This window comes from Meriones unguiculatus, chromosome 21 (genome assembly GCF_030254825.1).
Source record: "Meriones unguiculatus strain TT.TT164.6M chromosome 21, Bangor_MerUng_6.1, whole genome shotgun sequence".
NCBI classification, from domain to species: Eukaryota; Metazoa; Chordata; class Mammalia; order Rodentia; family Muridae; genus Meriones; species Meriones unguiculatus.
This window is the reverse complement of record NC_083368.1, coordinates 42,661,981-42,668,164: the sequence shown is the minus strand read 5'-3', so window position 1 is coordinate 42,668,164 and position 6,184 is coordinate 42,661,981.

The window sequence follows — 6,184 nt, the reverse complement described above, 5'->3', positions numbered from 1 at the left end:
CAACCTCTCTAGCATGTGTTGTCATTTGGGTTTTTGATCTTAGCCATTCTAATGGGTGTAAGGTGAAATCTTTGGGTCATTTTAATTTGCATTTCCCTGATGGCTAATGAGGTTGAGCATTTCTTTAAGTGTTTCTCTGACATTCGATGTTCCTCTATTGAGAATTCTCTGTTTAGCTCTGTACCCCATTTTTAATTGGATTTTTTTCTGTTTAACTTCTTGATTTCTTTATATATTCTGGATATCAGCCCTCTGTCAGATATAGGGTTGATGAAGATCCTTTCCCAGTTTGTAGGCTGTCATTTTGTTCTGACGACAGTGTCCTTTGCTTTATAGAAGCTTTTCAGTTTCATGAAGTCCCATTTATTGATTGTTGCTCTTAGAGCCTGTGCTGTTGGTGTTCTGTTCAGGAAGTTGTCTCCTGATAGCACTTCATTTTTATTCTCACTAGCCTGTGAGTAAATACTGTTAGTATTTTCATTTTACAGACAGATAAAGCCTTAGGAGATGGACTTTTTAAACATGGAGAACAGTGAGATAAAAGTAAAATTCTGAGTTAAAAATATCATGTGATATGAACAATATGCACCTGAATTTAATCCTTAAATTTATAGGTTCTGAGATTTTGCTTACTAGAATCACTTAATACCTACAAGTTATTACAGAGAGTAGACATGATATGGATATGTAGTTTAAACTCCTCCACATGGTTCTAAGGTGTTTTCAAGAGTAGCACAATGGCCCTATTCCCATTTACTATGGTCACCATTAATGAACTTGATTCCCAGTGGAAACCCAAAATGGAAACCATAAAACAGGTTTAAGCCCCTACTCTATGATGCTTAATTATAAGGACCTGAAGCCATGTAGTCTCCATGGATCTTGGATCTTATCTGCAAACTGCTGAAGCTATTTATAGCACTGGATTTTTATAAAGATTATATAAAATAGATGAAAGCACTTTGCAAACAAAATGCCACGTTGCTACTGTTCCTTGGGAACCTGGACTTTAGCCTCAGGTCCAGACTGAAGAATTAAAAGGAAGGAATATAACAGAGAATGTAGGGAAGAAATTATTTAGGACTCTGCTGGCCCCCTGCCACACAGGATTGGAATATATGATGGAAACAGCCATTCTTTCTCTAACACAGATGCCTCTGCCCTTTCTTGCTTTTCTATTAGCATGGTTCTATTTTTAACAGGTGTTGCTCGTCTGAATTAACTGCTGTGGGTGAACTTCTTGGCATGGGGTGCAGAGACTTTGCCTGCAAAAAAGCATGTGTCAGAGCATCTGTTCCAGCTGTTAGGATCATTATACTGGCATCAATAACCATAGCTTGAAGTCTCATGACAGTGAAGTGATTCCCAGGTGACCACCTTATGTCCAGGTGTTTGGGTGTTGATGTACCAGATGTCAGGAGTTGGGTGCTGGCATGTGCTTGGAGGTCAGAGGACTATTTGCAGATTCAGTCCTGTCCTTCCGTAACGTGGTTTTTGGGCTGGAACTCAGGTCACCAGGCTTAGAGACAAACACCTTTACTGCCTGAAGCACCTCACTGCCCCCCCCCCACTTTTATAAAATAAATTTCATTTAGTCTTTCATGATTATTTGGTCTGTGCAGTAGCTTTCAATAAGGTTAATACAGGTGATCTTCAAAGGGAGGTTAGAGAGACAATTAACAATTACAAAGAGAGCCATATGAAACCCAATGTTTTTTATGCTAACTTAAAAAAAAAACTATAAAAAAATCAGTGGACACTGTCACCTCCCTCACTACTCTGTGGTGCACATAATGAAAGCAAGCCTCAGACAGAATGCTATTATACAAACATTCATCAGAAATGAGACACGAAACAGTGCTCAAACAGGACATTGTGTGAGTACTAAAAACGTTATCTAGATGCAAGGAATCATTCTGAATGGTGTCACGCCACTAGCAGAAGATTTTTAAAAATGTTTTTGAAACACAACTCACTTTTTATATAAATGTTTATTTTCAGTTTGTTATTAACTTTTTTCATTCAATATATTCTAATCACTTTTTTCCCTCTCCCAACTCATCCTAGATTTCTCCTATACATCCAACCCCATGTTGGTTCCCTCTTTCCTCTCCCCTCTCAACAAAACAAGGAAACCAAAGAACACTCCCCCCCATAAAATACTTTCTCTTCAGAATCAAAGCAAATGGGTAAAAGATCAATAAGACATAAAAAAGGAAGAAAAGGAAAAGAAAGGAGAGAAGAGGAAGGGGAAGGAAAGAGGAGAGGAGGGGAGAGGAGATGAAATAACACTGAGTTTGGCCTACCACTGGGCATGAGGTTTACCTTGGAATGTGGCTGATCTAGTACATCAGTAACGCGGTGTCTGGAAGACACTTGTTTCCTTGATGTCATTCCTCACTTCTACCTTATAATCTTTCCACCTCCTCTTCCTCATAGATCCCCAATGCTCTGAGGGGGGTGGTTTGATTTTTGAGATGGAAGAATTGCCTGTGTGATGTTATAGTTAGGCATTTGCACAGGGAAAAAAATCGTGTTAATTAATATACCTATAGTCAGAATTTACATAGTAACATAGAAAGAGTTCTTGTGCATCCAACTAGGCAAATTATCCACCCTGGATGGTACAGACTAAAGCTTTATATACCTTCAAACACAAAATATTCTACAGTGTAAAGAAATGATGATTAACATCAAGAATGAGGTCAAGTCACAAGGCAGAGGGTCATTTTTGAGGAAGAAGAGGAGGTCTGTGTCAAAGACAGTCAGTACTGAGCAACACAAAACAGCTATTGCTATTTAAGGAGAAATAGTTCACTTAAGTAGAAAATAAATCTGGTAGAGGATATTTGGTAGCTCAAAGGACTCCTGTGGATCAAACTCTGAAAATCCATAGCTAGAAACTACAATTGGATAATTACTACAGCAAGTTTATAACTGGCTGTGAAGCTCTTCACAGACTATATAATAGCCTATAAAACTGACTGAAAGAGAGTGGCAGGGTTATAGTTGTCGAGCATGGACATCTCACATCTTAACATTAATAATGAACGCCAGATGCTGCAACGTGCCCATAGTCCTCACAATGGTCCTAAGAACTTAGCTCTATCCACTCCACTCCTGTAGCTGAAGCTTTTTAAAGTCATCAGCTTCTCTCTGGTGGGACTCGTGATTACATGAACAAATCTGTGGAGAACCAATGAAGTCCCGAGTGAATGCGTACTGTTAAAATGGCCATGGCCATGCCTAGGGCCCCCAGTGCTTCAGACCCATGAAAATGGCTAGGCCTTCAGCAAGTGTGGCTCACAGGAACGGCAAAGCAGTGCTCTGGTTCTAGAACAGATGGTTAAGAACTGCTGACCTTTAACTAAAACCAGTGGATACAAAAATCATCCCCCACAGCTTTCTTACTGTTGGATGACTATAACTCTGAAACTGTGCACTTACAAAGACCACCTACCTAGATTAGGTAACCGAACTCCTCCAGAATATATAAGTATACAATAAATCTATCCCCTTGTTCAGAGGTAGATAATAAATGACCCAGTTTCCAGGCTGCTGGGTATTTCCATCAGAGTGTATGCCCCACTGATCCCAGCTTTTCTATAGTGTGTCTATGTGCCTGTCCCTTCTTCATTCCCTCATCACCCCTATCAGGTCAAGTCTGAAAGCCATGAAGGCTGAAGGTCAGAATTTTGTCATTTCAGCTTCAGTCACTGAAATCTCCTACAATAGGAGTTTCTCCAAAGAGGTTTCAGTTGGTGGCATGAATGAAAAACATTTCAAGTGTCCACAAAAGCCATGTTGAATTGGAAGTGAATACAGTATCTTTGAGATAAGCAGGGCAAAAATTACAGATTTGGTAGTCTGGTTAGGAAGCAGAATTAAAGTCTACGGGGAATCTAAGCCAGTCTTTTATCTCCAAATCTGAATCAGAGAGATTGGTTCAACCTATCACTGTCGAAACCTCCTGCATTTATGAAATGAAAATGGTGAAATTCAACTTTATTAGTGTTACCAGAAAATTTGCAGAACTGCATGTAGAATTCACTTTATGCACGGTACCATTTGTTAGCAGGGAAATTGGGATTCCTTCTTTGCGTTCTTTCTCTTGTCAATAAAGTGGTTTAAAAGTGAATTCAGAAGCTCAAGGGCAATTTTATTGGAGTAAGAGAAAAAAACAACAACAACAGTGCAGGTAGGCTGTAAATCTTGGTAGCCCCTAGGAGGAAGGATATGGAGAAGTAGATGAGACAAAGCCATGCCATTTGAGTTAGGGGGGCACGTTCTGGAATGGGGGTCAGCAAGCGGCCCATGACACTACACAGCTATGTGGCAAAAAGAGGAGAGCTTCAGAGAAAAAGAACAATCCCGAATGTCAAAGAAAATATGCCTAGGCTTTTGCCAGCATCTGAAAATAAAAGAAGAAAGAGAAAAACTCTTAACTCAGAAAAGCAAGTAAACCACATGGCAGAGGCTCTGCACACACTAAGAGGATAATTATTCCTCCCATCTCCTTAGCAAGGCAGCTCTCTTGAGGGATGGTCTTTTGACCAGATAATAGACAAGCCCAGCTCCACTGACTCCCAAGGGAGGAGACAGTGATATGGAATGTTCCAACCTTTGAAGCAGGTCTACAATCAGGGCCAGATGCAGATTCCATTCTTTTGACCAGAAGGAAATAGCTTTCCTTTAATTGGCATCCACAGAGCCCTGATGTCCTCAGTGGTCTCCAAGGCAACTGTATCATTAAAAGACATGGAAAAACACAGTGTGGTGGCATTCCAGCAATAAGCAGTGAAGAGGCAGTGCCTTGAACTCTGTAAGTTCAAGGGCAGCCTAGTCTACAAATCCTAACTCTGTATCAGGAACTAAGCTGATGTAATGCTGAGCAAAATTGGACGTGGCCCTTCATTTGAGGAAATGAAAACAGGCTGCAGTGCAGAAATGGGGAATGTGGGGGAGGTTAAGCTGAAGGTGAAAAGTACACAATTTGCCTGTATTTATTTAAGGATCTCCTCCTCCTCTTTTTCCACTTCTTCCTCCTCCTCCTGCTCATCCTCCTCCTGGCAGTGCTTGCTCCAAGCCAGGCAACATCAGGCAAGCTAGCACCTAGATAATACTTACATGCCCTGTTTTAAAGCTTTTGAGCTTTATCTGAAAGGATAAGTGGTCTAAAGGTTGTAAGGTATTTTTTAAACATACATTCTCCCTAAATCCATAGAGGAACCTTATAGGCTAGATGGTATCAGTATTTGTTTACATATGAGAAGACCAGGGCTTTGAAATGGTTTGACTTCTGTGGGAGCTGCAAGCAGCAGGAAACAGAAGGAAGGCAGAACCTTTTCGGGAAGGAAAGGGGTCTTCATGCCTTTTGCCTGGTCACACTTTATTCAGGACCTGCTTTTCAGGCCTAATTGTGTAATTCCTTATAAAATCTAGTTTTTAACCAACAATGCTATGAACTCAGTTTAGCTAGAACGTTCTTTCTTCTCTATTTTCTAAGTAATAGGTAGTCACCCTTGCTCTCTTAGCAAGAATGCTGTTATGTCTCTTAAGTCATTGCTCTCCTTAACGCTAATGTTCCCTCTTGGTGATTCTCCATCCACTCATGCATACCTACCCCTTGCTCATCTTTCAATTTCTACTTCAACAAGCTCTATTTTGAGTGGAAACCCCTCCATTTCAAAATGAAATTACACCGGTTCTTGTATTTATGCCAACTAAAGCCTCATACCCCGCAACAGCGTGTTCTTACAGGTATTGAATATTCTTAAAATTCATTTTATGCACGGAGGGACACACTGTTTCCCTGTAGAGTCACAATCTTGTGAGGAAGGTTTTGTTACAATTTTATAGATGGAAAAACCAAGATTGCAAACAGATTCCAATCCCTAAGACTATTGGGCTCCACAGCAGCTGTGAAATGAGGCTCCCAACAGTATGACCCTGTTAATACAAGCACCATCAGAATGCAAATGAAACTTGTCACCGGAGTTTGAAGGTCACTCTGGGCCAGGGGGAGTTAGGGCCGCAGCATAAAGATGTTCGGGATGGGGTTAATGGCGGACTTAATTAGAAAAGCAGGCTGGGGCAAGGAGAGAAGGGCTTTGAAGGCTTGTTTGCATATGCAAAGCCACATATTATATCATCTGTATGAGAGAGCAGCAACGCCTTCGACACG